Source organism: Macaca mulatta, chromosome X (genome assembly GCF_049350105.2).
Source record: "Macaca mulatta isolate MMU2019108-1 chromosome X, T2T-MMU8v2.0, whole genome shotgun sequence".
Classification (NCBI taxonomy): domain Eukaryota; kingdom Metazoa; phylum Chordata; class Mammalia; order Primates; family Cercopithecidae; genus Macaca; species Macaca mulatta.
Genome location: NC_133426.1, coordinates 82,779,433 through 82,802,208, shown reverse-complemented (window position 1 = coordinate 82,802,208; position 22,776 = coordinate 82,779,433). Strand labels below are relative to the sequence as shown.

Below are 22,776 nucleotides of genomic sequence, written 5' to 3'. Positions count from 1 at the left end.
TTTGCAAGACTCATGGTAACCTAAAACAAAACAATATACAACAGATGCACAAAAAATAAAAATAAAAAAACCCAAGAAACTAAATTACATCCCCAGAGAAAATTACCTTCCCTAAAATAAGACAGGAAGGAAATTAAAAAAGAAGAGAACACCACAAAACAACAACAACAAGAACAACAAAAACCGAACGTCAAGTTTTCAAGAGTAAATCTTTACTTACCAATAAAATTATTGAATGTAAATGAACTAAACGCTACAATCAAAAGACATAGAGTGACTGAATGGATGAAAAAACAAGACCCATTGACGCCTTGCCTACAGGAAACACATTTCACATATAAAGACACACATAGACTAAAAATAAATGGATGTGAAAATATATTCCATTAAAATAGACAACAAAAAAGAGCAGAAGTAGCTATACTTCTATCAGACAAAATAGAATCCAAGACAAAAATTGCAAGAATAGACCCCAAAAAAGTTACTATGTAATGATAAGGAGTGGTGGAGGGGCCAAGATGGCCAAATAGAAGCAGCGCTGGTCTGCAGCTCCCAGTGAGAACAATGCAGAAAGTGGGTGATTCTGCATTTCCAATTGAGGTACCCACTTCATCTCACTGGGACTTGTTAGGCAGTGGGTACAATCCATGGAGAGTGAGCAAAAGCAGGGTGGAGCGTCACTTCACCCAAGAATGGCATGGAGTGAGCGGATCTCCCTCCCCCAGCCAAAGGAAGTGATGAGGAACTGTGCTGCCCATCCTGGGCACTACACTTTCCCCATGTTTTTTGCAATCTGCAGGTCAGATTCCCTTGCGAGCCTACACCACTAGGGCCCTGGGGTTCAAGCACAAAACTGGGGAGCTGTTTGGGCAGGCACCAAGCATCAGGGTTCTTTTTTTTTTTTTTTTTTTTTTTTTTTTTTAAGAAGTAAGCCTTTATTTGTTCGTTTTGCAAATAAAGCTGGCTAAGTTGGTTGCTTTGTGGTGATTAGTCAAAGAGACCAAATCCCATATCCTCGTCCGACTCCTCCGACTCTTCCTTGGCTTCAGCCTTAGCTGGGGCTGCAGCAGCAGCAGCAGGAGCAGCCATGGTGGCAGCGGCCACAGGGGCAGCAGCCACAAAGGCAGATGGATCAGCCAAAAAGGCCTTGATCTTTTCAGCAAGTGGGAAGGTGTAATCCGTCTCCACAGACAAGGCCAGGACTCGTTTGTACCCGTTGATGATAGAATGGGGTACTGATGCGACAGTTGCGTAGCCAATCTGCAGACAGACACTGGCAACATTGCGGACACCCTCCAGGAAGCGAGAATGCAGAGTTTCCTCTGATGTCAAGCACTTCAGAATTGTAGATGTTGCCATTGTTGAACACCTGCTGGATGACCAGCCCAAAGGAGAAGGGGGAGATGTTGAGCATGTTCAACAATGCACTGGCTCCCACTTTGTCTCCAGTCTTGATCAGCTGCACATCACTCAGGATTTCAATGGTGCTCCTGGAGATTTTAGTGGTGATACCTAAAGCCTGGAAAAAGGAGGTCTTCTCAGGCCCAAGTCCAGTCTGGGCTGGCACAGTGACTTCATATGGGGCAATGGCACTAGCATGGGCAGCAGCTGGCACCTTATTGGCCAGCAACATATACCCGATCTCAGTGAGGTCCTCCTTGGTGAACACAAAGTCCACATTTCCCAGGATATGAGGCAGCAGTTTCTCCAGAGGTGGGAAACTGCATCATGGTGTTCTTGCCCATCAGCACCACGGCCTTCCCGCAAAGGGACATGTGGATCTGCTGCATCTGCTTGGAGCCCACATTGTCTGCTCCCACGATGAAACATTTCGGATAATCATCCAATAGCTGGATGATCTTAAGGAAGTAGTTGGACTTCCAGGTCGCCGTGTCTTCCCTGGGCATCGCGGCAGTGCGTCAGGGATTGCCACGCAGGGTTTAAAGACGATGTCACTTCCATGAGGATGCCTGGCAAAAGCATCAGGGTCCTTTTATACTCCAACAGCACCTTGAACTCCAGAGAGCCAGAACTATCCACTCACCTGTAAAGTGGGCTGAAGCCAGTGAGCTGAGTGGTCCTGCTCAGCAAATTCCACTCCCACAGAGCCCAGCAAGCTAAGAACCACTGGTTTGAAATTCTCACTGCCAGCACAGCAGTCTGGAGTCGATCTGGGACACTGAAGCTTGGTGGGGGGAGAGGTGACTGTCATTACTGAGGCTTTAGTAAGCAGTTTTCCCCTGATGGTGCTAAGGAGACTGGAAGGTTTGGACTGGGTGGAATCTACCACTGCATGGAAAAGCAGCTGTGGTGAGACTGCTTCTCTAGATTCCTCCTCACTGGGCTGGGCATCTCTGCAGGAAACACAGCAACACCAGCCAGGGGCTTACAGATAAAACTCTCATCTTCCTGCGACAGAGCACTTGGGAGGAAAGGTGGCTGCAGTCACAGATTCAGTGAGCTTAATCTTTTCTGCCTGCCAGCAATAAAGAGAGCAGCTGATCCTGAAAAGGGGAATTCTCCCAGCACAGTACATCAGCTCTATTAAGGGACAGACTCCTTCTCAAGTGGGTTTCTGAACCTCACGTCTCCTGACTTGGAGATACCTCTCAACAGGGGTTGACAGACACCTCATACAGGAGAGTTCCAGCTGGCATCAGGACAGTGCCCCTCTAGGAAGAAGCTTCCAGAGGAAGGAGCAGGCAGCAATCTTTGTTGTTCTGTAGCCTCCGCTGGTGATACCCAGGTGAACAGGGTCTGGAGTAAACCTCCAGCAAATTGCAGCAGACGTGCAGAAGAGAGGTCTGACTGTTAGAAGAAAAACTAACAAACAGAAAGCAACAGTAACATCAACAAAAAGACTACCCAGAAAAACCCATCCAAGGGTAGTAGGACTCAAAGATCAAAGATAAATAAATCCAAGAAGATGAGAAAAAAAAAAAGAGGAAAATCGCTGAACATTCCAAAAGCCAGAATGCCTCTTCTCCTCCAAAGGATCGCAACACCTCTTCAGCAAGGGTGCAAAACTGGACGGATAATGAGATTGATGAATTGACAGAAGTAGGCTACTGAAGGTGGGAATAACAACATACTCTGAGCTAAAGTAGCATGTTCTAACCCAATGCAAGAAAGCTAAGAACCTTGAAAAAAGGTTGCAGGAACTGCTAATTGAATAACCAGTTTAGAGGGGAACATAAATAACGTGATGGAGCTCAAAAACACAGCATGAGAACATCGTGAAGCATACACAAGTATAAACAGGCAAATTGAACAAGTGGAAGAAATAACATCAGAGATTGATGTCTACCTTGCTGAAATAAGGCACGCAGACAAGATTAGAGAGAGAGAAAAAAAAGGAATGAACAAAGCCTACAAGAAATAGAGGACTATGTGAAAACACCAAACCTACAACTGATTGGTGTGCCTTAAAGTAATGGGGAGAATGGAACCAAGCTGGATAACACACGTCAGGATATTATACAAGAGAACTTCCCCAACCTAGCAAGACAGACCAACATTCAAATTCAGAAAATATACAGAACACCACTAAGATACTCCACAAGAATATCAACCCCACGGCACATAATCATCAGATTCTCCAAGGATGAAATGAAGAAAAAAATGTTAAGGGCAGCCAGAGAGAAAGATAGGTCACCTACAAAGAAAAGACCATCAGAATAAGACCGTATCTCTTAGCAGAAATCCAACAAGCCAGAAGATAGTGGGGGACCAATATCCAACATTCTTAAAAAAAGAATTTTCAACCCAGAATTTCATATTTAGCTAAATTAAGTTTTGTAAGCAAAGAAAAAATAAAATCCTTTGCAGAAAATCTTCTCTAGATTTCTCCTCACTGGGCAGGGCATCTCTGCAGGAAATGCAGCCAGGGGCTTACAGATAAAACTCTAATCTTCCTGGGACAGAGCACCTGGGAGGAAAGGTGGCTGCAGTCACAGCTTCAGTGACAGCTAAAAGATTTTGTTACCACCAGGCCTGCCCTGCAACAGAACCTGAAGGAAGCACTAAATATGGAAAGAGAAAACCAGTACCAGTCACTGCAAAAACACACCAAAATATCAAAACCGATGACATTATGAAGAAACTGCAACAAATAATGTGCAAAATAACCAGCTAGCATCATAATGACCATACCAAATTCACACATACCAATATTAACCTTAAATGTAAATAGGTTAAAGGTCCCAATTAAAAGGCACAGACTGGCAAATTGGATAAAGAATCTAAACCCATTAGTGTCCTGTATTCGGGAGACCCATCACATGTGCAAAGACACAAAATAAAGGGATGGAGGAATATTTATGAAGCAAATGGAAAGCAAAAAGCAGAGGCTGCAATCCTAGTCTCTGATGAAACAGACTTTAAACAAACAAAGATCAAAAAAGACAAACTAGATAATTACATAATGGTAAAGGGATCAACACACAAGAAGAGCTAGCAATCCTAAATATATATGCACCCAACATTGGAGAACCCAGATTCATGTAGTTCTTGGAGAACTACGAAGAGAACTATACTTCCACCAATAATAGTGGAAGACTTTAACACTCCACTGTCAATATTAGACAGATCAACGGGAAAGAAAATTAACAAGAATATTCCGAACTTAAACTCAACTCTGGATCAAGAGGACATAATAGACATCTACAGAACTCTCCACCCCAAATCAACAGAATGTACATTCTTCTAAGTGTTATGTGGCACTTATTCTAAATTGACCAAATAATTGAAGGTAAAACACTCCTCAGCAAATGCAAGAGAACTGAAATCATAACAAACAGTCCCTCAACCACTGTGCAATCAAACTCACTCAAAACCGCACAACAACATGGAAACTGAACAACCTACTCCTGAATGACTCCTGTGTAAATAGCGAAATTAAGGCAGAAATCAAGAAGTTATTTGAAATCAATGAGAACAAAGAGACAACATACCAGAATCATTGGGACACTGCTAAAGCAGTGTTAAGAGTAAAATTTATAGCAATAAATGCCCACATCAGAAAACTGGAAAGATCTCAAAACAGCCAGGCATGGTGGCTCACACCTGTAATCCCAGTACTTTGGGAGGCTGAGGTGGATGGATCACGAGGTCAGGAGTTTAAGACCAGCGTGGCCAACATGGTGAAACCATGTCTCTACTAAAAATACAAAAAAAAAAAAAAAAAAAAAAAGAGCAGGGCATAGTGGTATGCACTTGTAATCCCAGCTACTCAGGAGTCTGAGGCAGGAGAATCACTTGAACCCAGGAAGTAGAGGTTGCAGTGAGCCGAGATCATGCCATTGCACTCCAACCTGGGTGACAGAGCAAGACTCCATCTCGAGAAAAAAAAATCTCAAATTGACACCCTAACATCACAATTGAAAAAACTAAAGAGGCCTGGCAAGGTGGCTCACGCCTCTAATCCCAGCACTTTTCGAGTCTGAGGTGGGTGGATCACCTGAAGTCAGGAGTTAGAGACAAGCCTGGCCAACATAGTGAAACCCAATCTCAACTAATAATACAAAAAAATTAGCCAGGCATGGTGGTGCACACCTGCAATCCCAGCTACCCGGGAGGATGAGGCAGAAGAATCACTTGAAACCGGGAGGTGAAGGTAGCAGTAAGCTAAGATTGTGCCATTGCACTCCAGTCTGGGTGACAAGAGTGAAACTCTGTCAAAAAAAAAAAAAACAAACAAAAAACAAAACAAGGAACTAAATAAGCAAGAACAAACAACTTCAAATACCGTATTGAATAGGAGTAGTGAGAGAGGGTATCCTTGTCCTGTGCCAATTTTCAAAGAAAATGCCTCCAGTTTTTGTCCATTCACTATGATACTGGCTGTGGGTTTGTCATAAATAGCTTTTATCATTTTGAAATACCTTTCAACAATACCTACTTTATTGAGAGTTTTTAGTATAAAGAGGTGTTGAATTTTGTCTAAGGCCTTTTCTGCATCTATTGAGATAATCACGTGGCTTTTGTCATTGGTTCTATTTATGTGATGGATTAGGTTTACTGACTTGCATACTTTGAATCAGTCTTGCATCCCAGAGGCCTCAGAAATAATGCCACACATCCACAACCATCTGATCATTGACAAACCTGAAAAAAAGCAAGCAATGGGGAAATCATTCTCTATTTAATGAATAGTACCAGAAAAACTGGCTAGCAGTATGCAGAAATCTGAAACTTGACCCCTTCCTTACACCTTATAAAAAATTAACTCAAGATGGGTTAAAGACTTAAATGTAAACCTCAGGACCATAAAATCCCTAGAAGAAAACCTAGGCGATACCAGTCAGGACATAGACATGGTCAAAGACTTTACAACTAAAACGCCAAAAGCTATGGCAACAAAAGCCAAAATTGACAAATGGAATCTAATTAAACTGAAGAGCTTCTGCACAGCAAAAAAAACAAACAACAACAACAACAACAAAACTATCATCAGAGTGAACAGGCAACCTACAGAATAGGAGAAAATTTTTGCAATCTATCAATCTGACAAAGGTCTAATATCCAGAATAGGCAATAAACTTAAACATATTTATAAGAAAAAACAAACAACCTCATCAAAAAATGGGCAAAGGATATGAACAGATATTTCTCTAAAGAAGACATTTACATGGCCAATGAACATATAAAAAAAGCTCAACATCACTGATCATCACATAAATGCACATCAAAACCACAATGATTATCTCAATAAAAAACCACAATGAGATGCCATCTTATGCCAGTTAGAGTGGTAATTATTAAAAAATCAGGAAACAATAGATGCTTGCAAAGCTGTGGAGAAATAGGAACACTTTTACACTATTGGTGGGACTGTAAATTAGTTCAACCATTGCGGAAGACATTGTGCTGATTCCTCAAGGATCTAGAACCAGAAATACAATTTGGCTGAGCAATTCCATTACTGGGTATATACCCAAAGGAATTAAATCATTCTACTATAAAGACACATGCACATGAATGTTTCATGCAGCACTATTTACAATACCAAAGATATGGAGGCAACCCAAATACTCATCAATGATAGACTGGATAAAGAGAATGTGGTACACATACACCATGAAATACTATGCAGGCATAAAGAAGAATGAAATAACGTCCTTTGCAGGGACATGGACGAAGCTGAAAGGCAACATCCTCAGCAAACTAACATAGGAACAGGAAACCAAGCACAGCATGTGCTCACTCATAAGTAGAAGTTGAACATTGACAATACATAGACACAGAGAGGGGAACAGCCCACACCAGGGCCTGTACGGGAGTGGGGTTGAGGGGAGGGAACTTAGAGGATTGGTCAGTAGTTGCAGCAAACCACCATGGCACATGTATACCTATGTAACAAACCTATACATTCTGCACATGTATCCCAGGTTTTTTTTTTTTTAATAAAAATGAAGACATTTATGTGGCCAACAAACATATGAAAAAAATCTCATCATTGGTGTCACTTCCAAGATGGCCGAATAGGAACAGCTCTGGTCTACAGCTCCCAGTAAGATCAATGAAGAAGATGGGTGAATTCTGCATTTCCAACTGAGGTACCTGGTTCATGACATTGGGACTGGTTGGACAGTGGGTGCAATCCACAGAGGGTGAGATGAAGCAGGGCAAGGTGTCACCTCACCAGGGAAGTGCAAGTGTCCAGGGGATTTCCCATTCCAAGCCAAGGAAAGCCTTGAGTGACTGTACCTGGAGATACAGTACACTCCTGTCCATATACTGTGCTTTTCCCGTGGTCTTTGCAACTGGTAAATCAGGAGATACCCTGCCATGCCTGGCTCAGGAGGTCCCACACCCTCAAAGCCTTCCTCACTGCTAGTGAAGCAGTCTAAGATTGACCTGGGATGCTGGAGTTTGGTGAGGGGAGGGATGTCAGCCATTGCTGAGGCTTGAGTAGACAGTTCTATTCTCACAATGCAAAAAAAAAAGTGGCAGGGAAGCTCTAACTGGTCAGAGCCCACTACAGCTCAGCAAGGCCTACTGCCTCTCTAGATTCCACCTCTGGGGGCAGGGCATATCTGAACAAAAGGCAGCAAACAGCTTCTGCAGACATAACCATCCCTGTCTGACAGCTCTGAAGAGAGCAGTGGTTCTCCAAGCATGGTGTTCAAGCTCTGATAATGGACAGACTGCCTCCTCAAGTGGGTACCTGACCCTAGTGTAGCTGACTGGGAGACACTTCCCAGTAGGGGCTGAGAGACACCTCATATAGGCGGGTGCCTCTCTGGGACAAAGCTACCAGAGGAAGGATTAGGCAGCAATATTCACTGTTCTGCAGCCCCTCCTGGTGATACCCAGGCAAACAGGGTCTGGAGCGGACCTCCAGCAAACTCCAACAGACCTGCAGCTGAGAGGCCTATCTGTTAGAAGGAAAACTAACAAACAGAAAGGAATAGCATCAACATCAACAACAACAACAACAACAAAAACATCCACACGAAAACCCCATCCGTGGATCAGCAACATCAAAGACCAAAGGTATATGGAACCCCAAAGATAGAGAGAAACCATAGCAGAAAGGCTGAAAATTCCAAAAACCAGAATGACTCTTCTCCTCCGAAGGAACACAACTCTTTGCCAGCAAGGGAACAAAACTGGATCAAGAATGAGTTTGATGAGTTGACAGAAGTAGGCTTCAGAAGGTCAATAATAATAAACTTCTCCAGGTTAAAGGAGCATTTTCTAACCCATTGCAAGGAAGCTAAAAACCTTGAAAAAAGATTAGAAAAATGGCTAACTAGAATAACAACTGTAGAGAAGACCTTACATGACCTGATGGAGATGAAAAACACAATACGAGAACTTCATGAAGCATACACAAGTTTCAATAGCCAATTTGATCAAGCAGAATAAAAGATATCAGGGATTGAAGATCAAATTAATGAAATAAAGTGAGAAGACAAGATTAGCAAAAAAAGAGTAAAAAGAAATGAACAAACCCTCCAAGAAATATGGGACTATGTTAAAGGCCAAATCTAAGTTTGATTGGTGTACCTGAAAGTGATGAAAAGAATGGAACCAACTTGGAAAACACTGTTCAGGATATTATCCAGGAGAACGTCCCCAACCTAGCAAGACAGGCCAACATTCAAACTCATGAAATACAGAGAACACCACAAAGATACTCCTTGAGAAGAGCAACCCCAAGACACATAATTGTCAGCTACACCAAGGTCAAAATGAGGGAAAACATATAAAGCACAGCCACAGGGAAAGGTCAGGATACCCGCAAAGGGAAGCCCATCAGACTAACAGCAGATCTCTCTGCAGAAACCCTACAAGCCAGAAGAGAAAGGGGGCCGGTATATAACATCCTTTAAAAAAAGAATTTTCAAGCCAGAATTTCATATCCAACCAAACTAAGCTTCATAAGTGAAGGAGAAATAAAATCCTTTACAGAAAAGCAAATGCTGAGAGATTTTGTCACCACCAGGCATGCCCTACAAGAGATCATGAAGGAAGCACTAAACATGTAAAGGAACAACCGGTATCAGCCACTGCAAAAACATGCCAAATTGTATTGACTATTGATGCTATGAAGAAACTGCATCAATTAACAGCAAAATAACCAGCTAGCAACATAATGACAGAATCAAATTCACACATAACAATATGAACTTTAAATGTAAATGGGATAAATGCCCTAATTAAAAGACACAGACAGGCAAATTAGATAAAGAGTCAAGACCCATTGGTGTGCTGTATTCAAGAGACCCACCTCATGTGCAAAGACACACATAGGCTCAAAATAAAGGGATGGAGGAAGATCTACCAAGCAAATGTAAAGGAAAAAAAAAGCAGGGGTTGAAATCCTGGTCTCCAATAAAACAGACTTTAAACCAACAAAGATCAAAAGAGACAAAGAAGGCCACTACATAATGGTAAAGGGATCAATTCAACAACAAAAGCTAACTATCCTAAATATATGCACCCAATACAGGAGCACCCAGATACATAAAGCAAGTTTTTAGATACCTACAAAGAGACTGAGACTCCCATACTATAATAATGGGAGACTTTAACATCCTACTGTCAATTTTAGACAGATCAACATGACAGAAAATTAATAAGGATATCCAGGACTTGAACTCAGCTCTGGACCAAGGTGACCTAATAGACATCTACAGAACTCTCCACCCCAAATCAACAGAATATACATTCTCAGAACCACATCACAAATATTCTAAAACTGACCAAATAATTGGAAGTAAAACACTCCTCAGCAAATGTAAAAGAACAAAAATCACAACATACTGTCTCTCAGAACACAGTGTCATCAAATTAGAACTCAGAATTAAGAAACTCACTCAAAACCACACAACTACATGAAAACTGAACAACCTGCCCCTGAATGAATACTGAGTCAATAATGAAATGAAGGCAGAAATAAAGATGTTCTTTGAAACCAATAAGAACAAAGAAATAATGTACCAGAATCTCTGGGACATATTTAAACAAGTGTGTAGAGAGAAATTTATAGCACTTAATAGCCACAATAAAAAGCAGGAAAGATCTAAAATTGACACCATAACATCACAATTAAAAGAACTAGAGAAGCAAGAGAAAACAAATTCAAAAGCTAGCAGAAGACAAGAAATAACTAAGATCAGAGAAGAACTGAAGGAGACAGAGACACAAAAAAACTCTTCAAAAAATCCATGAATCCAGGAGCTGGTTTTTTGAAAAGATCAACAAAGCAGATAGACAGTTAGCCAGACTAGTAAAGAAGAAAAGAGATAAGAATAAAACAGACACACTAGAAAATGATAAAGGGGATATCACCACCGACCCCACAGAAATACAAGTTACCATCAGAGAATGCTATAAACATGTCTATGCAAATAAGCTAGAAAATCTAGAATAAATGGATAAATTCCTGGACACATACACCCTCCCAAGACTAAACAAGAGAGAAGCTAAATCTCTGAATAGGCCAATAACAGGTTCTGAAATTGAGGCAATAATTAATAGCCTACCAAGCAAAAAAATCCAGGACCAGGTGAATTCACAGCCGAATTCTACCAGAGGTACAAGGAGGAGCTGGTACCATTCCTTCTGAAACTATTCCAATCAATGGAAAAAGAGGGAATTCTCCCTAACTCATTTTATGAGGCCAGCATCATCTTGATACCAAATTCTGGCAGAGACACAACAAAAAAAGAGAGAATTTAAGGCCAATATCCCTGATGAACATTGACGGGAAAATTCTCAATAAAATACTGGCAAACAGAATCCAGCAGCACATTGAAAGCTTATTCACCACAATCAAGTCAGCTTCATCCTGGGGATGCAAGGCTGGTTTAACATATGCAAATCAATAAATGTAATCCATCACATAAACAGAACCAATGAAAAAACCACATGATTATCTCAATAGATGCAGAAAAGGCCTTTGACAAAATTAAACAGCCTTTTATGCTAAAAACTCTCAATAAACTAGGTATTGATGGAACAGATCTGAAAATAATAAGAGCTATTTATGACAAACCCATAGCCAATATCATACTGAATGGGCAAAAACTAGAAGTATTTCCTTCAAAACCTGGCAGAAGACAAAGGTGCCCTCTCTCACCACTCCTATTCAACATAGTATTAGAAGTTCAGCCAGGGCAATCAGGCAAGAGAAAGAAATAAAGGGTATTCAATTAAGAAAAGAGAAAGTAAAATTGCCTCTTTTTGCAGATGACATGACGGTATATTTTAAAAATCCCATCATCTCATCCCAAAATCTCCTTAAGCTGATAAGTAACTTCAGCAAAATCTCAGGATACAAACCCAATGTGCAAAAATCGTGCATTCCTATACACCAAGAACAGACAAACAGTCAAATCATGGGTGAACTCACATTCACAAGTACTACAAAGACAATAAAATACCTAGGAATCCAACTACAAGGGATGCGAAGGACCCCTTCAAGGAGAACTATAAACTACTTCTCAACGAAATAAAAGAGGACACAAAAAGATGGAAGAATATTCCATGCTCATGGATAGGAAGAATCGATATCCTGAAAATGGCCATACTGCCCGAGGTAATTTGTAGAGTCAGTACTATCCCCATCAAGCTACCAATGGCTTTCTTCACAGAATTGGAAAAAACTAAAGTTCATATGGAACCAAAAATGAGCCCACATAGCCAAGGCAATCCTAAGCCAAAAGAACAAAGCTGGAAGCATCACACTACCTGACTTCAAACTATACTACAAAGCTACAGTAACCTAAACAGCATGGTACTGGTACCAAGACAGATATATACACTAATGGAACAGAACAGAGGCCTCAGAAATAACACCACACATCTACAACCATCTGGTCTTTGACAAACCTGACAAAAACAAGCAATGGGGAAAGGATTCCCTGTTTAATAAATGGTGTTGGGAAAACTGGCTAATCATATGTAGAAAGCTGAAATTGGATCCCCTTTTTACACTTATACATAAATTAACTCAAGATGGATTAAAGACTTAAATGTAAGACCTAAAACCAGAAAAACCCTAGAAGAAAACTTAGGCAATACCATTCGGGACGTAGGCATGGAAAAAGACTTCATGACTAGAACATGAAAACCAATGGCAACAAAAGCCAAGATAGACAAATGGGATCTAATTAAACTAAAAAGCTTCTGCACAGTAAAATAAACTATCATCAAAGTGAACAGGCAACCTACAGAATGGGAGAAAATTTTTGCAATCTACCCGTCTGACAAAAGGCTAATACCACAAATCTACAAAGAACATAAACAAATTTACAAATAAATTAATTAAATTAATTAATTAAAAACAACCCCATCAAAAAGTGGGCAAAAGATACAAACAGACACTCCTCAAAAGAAGACATTTATGCAGCCAAAAGACATATGAAAAAATGCTCATCATCACTGGTCATCAGAAAAATGCAAATCAAAACCACAATGAGAAACCATCTCACACCAGTTAGAATGGTGATCATTAAAAAGTCCAGAAACAACAGATGCTGGAAAGGATGTGGAGTAATAAGAGCGCATTTACACTGTTGACGGGAGTGTAAATTAGTTCAACCATTGTGGAAGACAGTGTGGTGATTCCTCAAGGATCTACAACTAGAAATACCATTTGACCTAGCAATCCCATTACTGGGTACATACCCAAAGATTACAAATCATGCTGCTATAAAGACACATGCACATGTATGTTTATTTCAGCACTATTCACAATAGCAAAGACTTGGAACCAACTCAAATGCCCATCAATGATATACTGGATAAAGAAAATGTGGCACATATACACCATGGAATACTATGCAGCCATAAAAAAGAATGAGTTTATGTCCTTTTCAGGGACATGGATGAAGCTAGAAACCATCATTCTCAACAACCTAACACAGAAACCGAAAACAAAACACAGCATGTTCTCACTCATAAGTAGGAGTTGAACAATGAGAACACGTGGCCACAGGGAGAAGAATATCACACACTGGGGCCTGTTAGGGGGTGGGGGTCTTGGGGAGGGATAGCATCAGGAGAAATACCTAATGTAAATGACAAGTTAATGGGTGCAGCAAACCAACATGGCACATGTATACCTATGTAACAAACCTGCTCGTTGTGTACATGTACCCTAGAACTTAAAGTATAATTTAAAAAAAAGTCTCATCATCACTGATTATTAGAGAAATGCAAATCAAAACCACAATGAGATACCATCTCACACCAGTCAGAATGGCAGTTATTAAAATGTCAGGAAACAATGGATGCTGGTGAGACTATGGAGAAATAGCAACACTGTTGGTGGGAATGTAAACTGGTTCAAAATTGACAGTGTGGCAATTCCTCAAGGATCTAGAACAAGAAATACCATTTGACCCAGCAATCCCATTACTGGGTATATACCCAAAGGAATATAAATCTTTCTACTATAAAGACAAAAATATAATTCAAGAGAACAGGGTGACCATAGTCTATACTAAATTAAAGATTCCTGCCCAAGATGGCTGACTAGAGGCGACCAGGGGTAACATCTCCCATGACATTGGGAGGACTGTATCATTCTTAGCAGATCTTCAGAGGGAAGGCATCGAGAGCAGAGGGAGGAAAGAAAGAGTGTCTGAGATGAAGGCGGAAGAAGATGGAAGGCCTACTGGGAATTACCCAGCACTTGGAATCATTCTTGGCTCCCAATGACTCCTGTGTAAGGTGTGAGTTTAACAGGCAAGGAGCAAATCGCTCTTGCCAGGGGCCTCTGTAACCTCATCAGGAGGAGACCCCTCGACTACCACAGACACTTAAGTTGTCAGAGAAAGCTGCTTGGATACGTGGTAGGTGCAGAACTCCAGCTGGTGTGGAGCCCATAAGGGTTTGGTGCAGGAATGTCTGTAGTGGGGCACAGTCAGAGACATCCATCTCCCTAGGCTCAACTTGCTCCCACAGGAGGCATTAGCCTTAGGGGGACTATAGGGCCTGAACTTTGCAGGGCAGTTTTGACCATGAGAAAGGATCAGTGTGACATGAGCACCCCTCGGTCTACTGGCTGCTCCTGGGGCTCCAGCATGGCTGTGTCTGCTTGCAGTGCAGCCCCTAGGTGTCTCCTGGGGGCTCACATTATTCCTCCTGCACTTGCAGACCATGTCTGACTGGCAGAGTGCTCCAGCATAGTGGCCCCAGCGGACATGCACCATCTAGTCTGCGTCCTCCCCCATTGCAAACTCCTCTGTGCCACTTTGACTGCAGTCAGTCACCCATGGCCACCCCTCCACACCGCTTTGCTGGTGCGTGTGTGCTTGGGGGCACCAAGCTAGCACGCATTGGTGCTTTTTCTGCTAGCACGCATGTGCGCATGCACTCTGCTGTGCCATTGCTACGGGCATGAGTGCACCTCCCCCCACTTCCCTCATCACACCACCATTGTCGTCGGAGCAGTGGCAGGTATGGAGCCGCCAGATCTGCCCGCGCCAGCATTCTGCTAACACTGCCTCCAGCAGGAAACTGGGCTTGGAAAACAGGGGACCTGCCCCTAGGCGGGAGCGGTGACCACTACCAGCGTGAGGGTGCACAGAGGGCTCACAAAATCCTGCACCCAACAGAACCCCGTCCACATGCTAAAACCACCACTGGCATTAACGCGTGCACAGTCACCAGGGGGAGCCTCCCAGCCCCCAAGCTGTACTGCCACAGACGTTCGCACCCTAGCACCCGCTAATATACTGCTGCAGCCAAGAAGCATACACCCAGCAACGCTGCTTCTGCTGCTGCTGCCGGCACGTGCGAGAGAGGACAAATCCCGCTGCCACTGCCCATGAAGTGCTTTGGCGGGCACCACTCATCAGAGTGTTGTGACCAGTGGTCCTGGAGCACCTTGGCCCCTCCAGCAGAGCATGTTCCTAACCTCGAGGTCACAGATAAAAGCCAGGACCAGATACCAGTCCCCCAGAGTTAGAACACACAGTCCAGGAGTCCTGAGCTGAGCCTTGGTCTCCTAAAATCTTTCAGGAAAAAAGGCAGTAAACCGAACCCACTTATACCGCAATCAAAACACCAAGGCCATCAAATAAGATAAAATTTAAATATATATATTTTTTTCTTACTTTAATAGTTTTTGGGGTACAGGTGGTTTTTGGTTACATGGATAAGTTCTTCAGTGGTGATTTCTTAAATTTTAGTGCACCAGTCACTCAAGCAGTGTACACTATACTCAATATATAGTCTTTCATCTCTCACTCTTCTCCCATCCTTCACCACCCTCCGAGTACATTATATCATTGTTATGCCTTTGCGTTCTTATAGCTTAGCTCTCACTTCTAAGTGAGAACATACAATATTTGGTTTTCCAATCCTGAGTTACTTCACCTCAGTGGACACAGCCAGGCTGGGGCCCCAGGAGAAGCCAGTAGGCCAAGGGGTGCTCGTGTCAAACGGACCCTGCAGAGTTCAGGCCCTATAGCTCCCCTAGGGCTAAAGTCTCCTATGGGAACAAGTTGAGCCTAGGGGGATGCGTATCCCTGGCTGTGCTCCACAACAGAATAATGGCCCCCAGCAGCACCTAAGTTGCTGCAAAAGACATTATTTTGTTCCTTTTTCTGACTGAGCCTAGGGGGATGTGCGTCCCTGGCCATGCTCCACTAAGAATAATGGCCTCCAGCAGCACCCAAGTTGCTGCAAAAGACATTATTTTATTTCTTTTTCTGGTTGAGTAGTATTCCATGGCATATACATACCACATTGATTTTTATCCACTTGTTGGTTGATGGGCACTTAGGTTGGTTCCATATCTATGCTCTTGCAAATGTTGCTGCTCTAAACATGTGTTTTTTCTTTCCTCGTATAATGACTTATTTTTCTTCAGGAAGATATCCAGTGGTGGGATTGCTGGATCGAATAGTTCTACTTTTAGTTCTTTAAGGAATCTCCATACTGTTTTCCATAGTAATGGTAATTACTATGTAGTAATTTAAATTTCTACCAGCAGTATATATGTGTTCCCTTTTCCCCACATTCATGCCAACATCTATTGTTTGTTGACTTTAATTATAGTCATTCTTACAAGGAGTAAAATAGTATCTCGTTGTGGCTTTATTTTGCATTTTCCTGATGATTAGTGCAGTGAAGTATTTTTTTTGCATGCTTGTTTGCTGTTTGTATATATTCTTTGGGGAAATGCCTTTTCATTTCTTTTGTCCACTTTTTGATAAGACTGGTTTGTTGTTTGCTTATTTTTTTTGAGTTTCTTGTAGATTCTGGATACTAATCTTTTGCTGGATGCATAGGTTGAGAATATTTTCTCATATCCTGTGGGTTGTCTCTTTACTCTGCTGATTATTTCTTTTACTATGCAGAAGCTTTTTAGTTTAGTTAGGTACCATTGATTTATATTTGTTTTTGTTACATTTGTTTTTGGGGCCTTAGTCATGAATTCTATGCCTAAGCTAATGTCTAGAAGAGTTTTTCTAATATTATGTTCCAGAATTTTTATGATTTTAGGTTTTAGATTTGAGTCTTTGATCCATCTTGAGATGATTTTTGTATAAAGTGATAGACGGTGTATTAGTCAGTGTTCTCTAGAGGGACAGAACTAATAGCATGGATGTATATATAAAGGGAAGTTTATAAAGGAGTATTGACTCATACAATCACAGGGTGAGGTTCCACAATAGGCCTTCTGCAAGCTGAGGAGCAAGGAAGCCAGCCCAATCCCAAAGCAGAAATATTGGAGTGCAATGTTCCAGGGCAGAAACCATCCAGCATGGGAGAAAGATGTAGGCCAGAAGACTAAACCAGTCTAGTCTTTCCACATTCTTCTGCCTGCTTTTATTCTGGCTACTCTGGCAGCTGATTAGATTGTGGCCTCCCAGATTGAGGGTGGGCCTGCCTTTGCCAGTCCACTGACTCAAATTTTAATCTCCTTTGGCAACACCCTCACAGACGCACGCAAGAACTATACTTTGCATCCTTCAATCCAATCAAGTAGACACTCAATATTAACCATCAGAAGTCTATCCTTTGTCAACTGGAACCCATGCACATCTCCTGAAATCATACATAATCTTCAAATAAAGAAAATAATAAGGTTGTAATTATGCCTAACATACTACAGCTATTTTTGTGCAACTGGAAATGCACCAGTCCCCAACCCAAATGCTATTACATAAAGTTAACAACACTTAAATGCTGATATGAAGTCAATAAATCTCATGTCACATGATAAAGGAAAAAGAAAGCAAATAAAACCAATAGTTTCTTAGTAGAAGTGAATACATGCACAAATATGTTCTTAACAAAAAAAGGAGGAAATTCTCATGACAATTAGTTCTTGTTTCTGCAACTGGTCACGTGATCACAGCTGGTATTGATGACTACCTTCTTCTACTACACATTCTGTATTGCCTTTGCCTTCAGCAAGCACCTCGGCAGGTTGTATTTTTTTGTGTGTGGTGTAGTGACCCAAACCTTCATTCCTGAAGGGTCTGGACCATTTGTAGTACTGCCTGGACTGGCCTGCTGTAGTTTCCCATAGACCTTGATCACAGGGCATGGTAGTACTAAGAAACATCCTAAGGGATCTCCTGTAAAATATGTATACTCTCCCTTGCCTCTGTTGTGGAGTAGACCAATTTCATCTTGATAGTCCAGGTAAATCACCCCAGCCGACACTGTAACTCCCTTCTTAGTCTCTTGACTTAGAGGTAAGAGGGGCCCAAAATGGCCAGGTGGCAGCCTTAACTCCCAGTTTAATGGAATCGTTGTTGTGCCTCCTGGTGGCAGTGTTCCTCCCTCTGGAACTAAGACATCTAGGGTCACTAGGGGTAATGGTGAGTGGTATGACATCCACTTCCACTCCTTGATTCCTGGACCCATGAATCTTGGCTATGAGAGAAAGAGTACCATATATTGGATGCTGATCCAGAGCATACACAGCCTTCTGGAAAATTTTGCCCTAGCTCTGCAGAGTATTGTCCACTTAGTTGGCATTGTGACTTCAAAAGGCCATTGTACAGTTCTATCAATCCAGTTGCTTCAGGATGATGGGGAATATAATAAGACCAGTGAATTCCATGAGCATGATCCCAGTGCTGCCCTTCTTTAGCCATAAAGTAAGTGCCTTGGTAAGAGTCAATGCTACGTGGAATGCCATGATGGTGGATGAGGCATTCTGTGAGTCCACAGATGGTAGCCTTGGGAGAATTATTGCGTGCAGGAGAGGCAAACCCATATCTGGAGTAAGTATCTATTCTGGTGAGGACAAACCGCTGCCCTTTTCAAGATGGAAGAAGTCCAATATAATCAACCTGCCACCAAGTAACTGGCTGGTCACCCTGAGGAATGGTGCCATATCGAGGGCTCAGTGTTGGTCTCTGCTGCTGGCAAATTGGGCACACAGCAGTGGCGGTAGCCAGGTCAGCCTTGGTGAGTGGAAGTTCATGGTGCTGAGCCCATGCATAATCTGCATCCCTACCATCATGGCCTCTTTGTTCATGGGGCCATTGAGTGATGACAGGGATGGCTGGGGAAAGAGGCTAAGTGGTGTCCACAGAACAAGTCATCCTATCCACTTGATTATTTAAATCCTCCTCTGCTGAAGTCATCCTTTGGTGAGCACTCATATGAGATACAAATATCTTCACAGTTTTTGACCACTCAGAGAGATCCATCGACATACTGCTTCCCCAAATTTCTGTATCACCAATTTTCTGATTATTCTTCTTCCAAGTCCCTGACCATCTGGCCAAACCATTGACTAGAGCCTATGAATCAGTATATAATCGCACATCTGGACATTTCTCCTTCCAAGCAAAGTGCACAACAAGGTGCACTGCTCGAAGTTCTGCCCACTGGGAAGATTTATTTCACCATTGTCCTTTAGGGATGTCCTAGAAAGGGGCTGTAGTGCTGCAGCTGCCCAATTTGGGGTGGTGCCTGCATATCATGCAGAGCCATTTGAAAACCAGGCCCTTGTCTTCTCTTCCTCTGTCAACAGATCATAGGGAACTCCCCGTGAGGCTTCCAGTGCAGGCTGGTGGAGAGAAGGCAGGGTGGCAGGAGTTGGAAGCATGGGCATTTAAGCCACTTCCTCACATAAGTTTCTTGTGCCTTCAGGACCTGCTCGAGCCCGATCACATATAGATGACTTCCATTTGATAAGGAATGTGGCTGTGCATGCCCACTTTATGGCTAGATAGGTCAGAAAGAACCCAGTTCATGATAGGCAGTTCAGGTCACATGATGACTTCATGACCCATAGTCAAACGTTCAGTTTCTACTAAAGCCCAGTAACAGGCCAAGAGCTGTTTCTGAAAAGGAGAGTAGTTATCTGCAGAAGATGGCAGGGTCTTGCATCAAAATCCTAAAGGTCTCTACTGTGATTAACCAATGGGGCCTTCCAAGGGCTCCAAACAGCATTTCTATCTGCCACTGACACCTCAAGCACCAGTGAGTCTGACGGCTCATATCGCCCAAGTGGCAGAGCAGCTTACACAGCAGCCTGGATCTATTGCAGAGCCTTCTCCTATTCTGAACCCCACTGAAAACTGGCAGCCTTTTGTATCATTCAATAAAAGGACCAAAGTAACACACTCAGATGAGGAATGTGTTGCTTCCAAAATCCAAATAGCCTGACTAGGCATTGTGTCTCTTTCTTGGCTGTAGGAGAGGCCAAATGCATCAACTTATCCTTCACCTTAGAAAGAATGTCTCAACAGTCCCCACACCACTGAACCCCTAGACATTATACTGAGGTAGAAGGTCCCAGAATTTTAGTTTCATTTATTTACAATCCTCTGGCATGCCAATATTTCACTGATAAGTCCAATGTGTTTGCTACTTCTTGCTCACTGGATCCAATCAGCATAATGTCACCAATGTAATGGACTAGTGTGATGTCTTGTGAAAGGAAAAAGTGATCAAGGTCCTCTGAACAAGATTATGACAAAAAGCTGGAGAGTTGATATACCCCTGAGATAGCACAATGAAGGTATATTGCTAGCCTTGCCGGCTGAAGGCAAATTGCTTCTGGTAGGCTTTATGGATAGGAATGGAGAAAAAGCCATTTGCCAAATCAATAGCTGCATACCAGGTTCCAGCAAATGTGTTAATTTGCTCAAGCAATGAAACCATTTCTGGTACAGCAGCTGCAATTTGAGTCACCATTTGGTAAAGCTTGTGATAATCCACTTTCATTCTCCAAGATCCATCTGTCTTCTGCACAGACCAAATAGAAGAGTTGAAGAGGAATGTGGTGGGAATCACCACCTCTGAGTCTTTCAAGTCTTTTATGGTGGCACTAATCTCTGAAATACATCCAGGGATGCAATATTGTTTTTTATTTACTATTTTTTTCCTAGGTAGAGGCAGCTCTAATTGCTTCCTTTTGGCCTTTCCCACCATGATATCCTTAATCCTACCGGTCAGGAAGCCAAAGTGGGGGTTCCACCAGCTGCTAAATATGTCTATGCCAGTTATGCATTCTGGCACTGGGGAAATGACCACAGGATGAGTCTGGAAATCCACTGGACCCACTTTAAGTTGGATTTGAGCTGAAACATCATTAATTACTGGGCTTCCATAAGCCCCTACTTTAACTGGAGGACCACAATGACGTTTTGGGTCCCCTGGCATCAATGTCAGCTCAGAGTCAGTGTTTAGCAGTCCCCGACAGTTCTGATAATTTTCCTTTCCTCAGTGCAATTACCCTGGTAAAAGACTGAAGGTCTCCTTGGGGAAGGATGCGAGAAAGATTAACAGCATTAAATTGTTGGTAGTGTGGTGGGATTATTCCTCAAAAGGACCCGGCCTCCCCTTCATTCAAGGGGTTCAAACTGGCTCAAGTCTGGAAATTGATAGTGGGACCGTGATTTTGTTTCTATAATTCAAATTAGTTTTTTGTCCACTCGACCTGGAAGTTTTCTGGTTATATAAATGAAGAATGCAGTAGGCTTCCTATCAATTTCACTTCTAGGGACTTCGTGGTTAATTAGTCAATGTCAGAGCTCTACATGAGTCACACTATTCTGATTGCTGCTTTGTATCTGCTGTTCATTATGGTAACTTCACCCACCTTGCCTTTGATGGGTGAGTGCTGCCACTTTGCCCGTGCCACCTTGGTATCCAATTATTCCCATTGTATTTAAATTCCATAATTGAGTGACTGTAGTTCCTACTGTAATATCTGGTATACAGAGAAGAGCAATAACAGAGCTCCTCAAGGATGCAGGTGCTGCCCTCACAAATTTATTTTGCAAAATAGTGGTCAAGAGTATATCTTCTGAACCCTCACAGCTGGGATGAGTAGGTCTAAAGTGACTAATCCACTCCAGCATCCCAATCTCCCTATGCCTTTGAATCCCTTCCTCTACATTGAAATAAGGAAGATCAGGCATTTCCAGATTGCTCACAGTGGGCCATATTTTAATCCACATTTCTGCTAACCAAGCATACAAACTATTAGAATCTTTTGTAACTCCCTGAGCTGCAACATTAAATGCAGAATCCCTGCTTAGTAGACTCAAATCAGTAAATTCAGACTGATCCAACTCTACGTTCCTTCCACCATTATCCCACACCCTTAACATTCATTTCCATGCCCGTTCTCCAGATTTTTGCTTACATAAATTGGAAAACCCAAGCAGTTCTCTTGGAGTATGGCACACCTCCTCATGTGTCACACTTTGAACCTCCCCTCTAGGGGCCTGCAGAGACTTGAGTCTAGTAATAGGTCTAGAAGCAAATGGGGGTTGGGAGTGGCTACTGAGAAGAAGCAACATTGTCTTGCCTGGCAACTGACTCAGGGGAGGCCATCACTCTTGCCTCAAACAGCACAGAATTTATCTCTTCAAACAAAGGAATAAATACTGATGGCAACGTGCGTCAGGGAGAGGATGTTTCCACTACAGAGGATGGAAAAGGTGTTTCTTCTGGCAAAAAAGGCTCATCCAAATTCACAAGCTCAGTGTCCCCAGATTTATCAGGGTCCTCCCACACATTCCCATTCAAAGTTGGAGGGTCCCTTTCTTTTTCCAATCAATGCCCTCATTTTTACAATGGACACCTGGTGAAGCTGTGCATGCACTTTTGTTGCAGGTCAGCCACTCACATGATAAGAACTTGTGTCTGTTTTTCCACAATTTCAGCTCTTTCTCTACAGGTGATAAGACTCTCACTCAGGGCAATCTTAGAATATTTGAGGCTCAGTATCTCCTTCTGAAGCCAGGAGTTAGAATTTTTGAATTCATTATTTTCTTTCATCACTTTGTCCAGGAAACTTAGGAGAAACCAACCAACTTCATTTATATTCCT

General features: G+C 42.3%; 1 pseudogene across 1 annotated transcript; it reads right to left on the bottom strand.

Moving 5' to 3' along the window:
- Positions 1-889: 889 nt before the first annotated feature.
- Positions 890-1,988, bottom strand: LOC106995250 (large ribosomal subunit protein uL10 pseudogene; annotated as a pseudogene). The gene has a single exon (XR_001442028.3). The product of XR_001442028.3 is annotated as a large ribosomal subunit protein uL10 pseudogene (transcript).
- Positions 1,989-22,776: the final 20,788 nt, after the last annotated feature.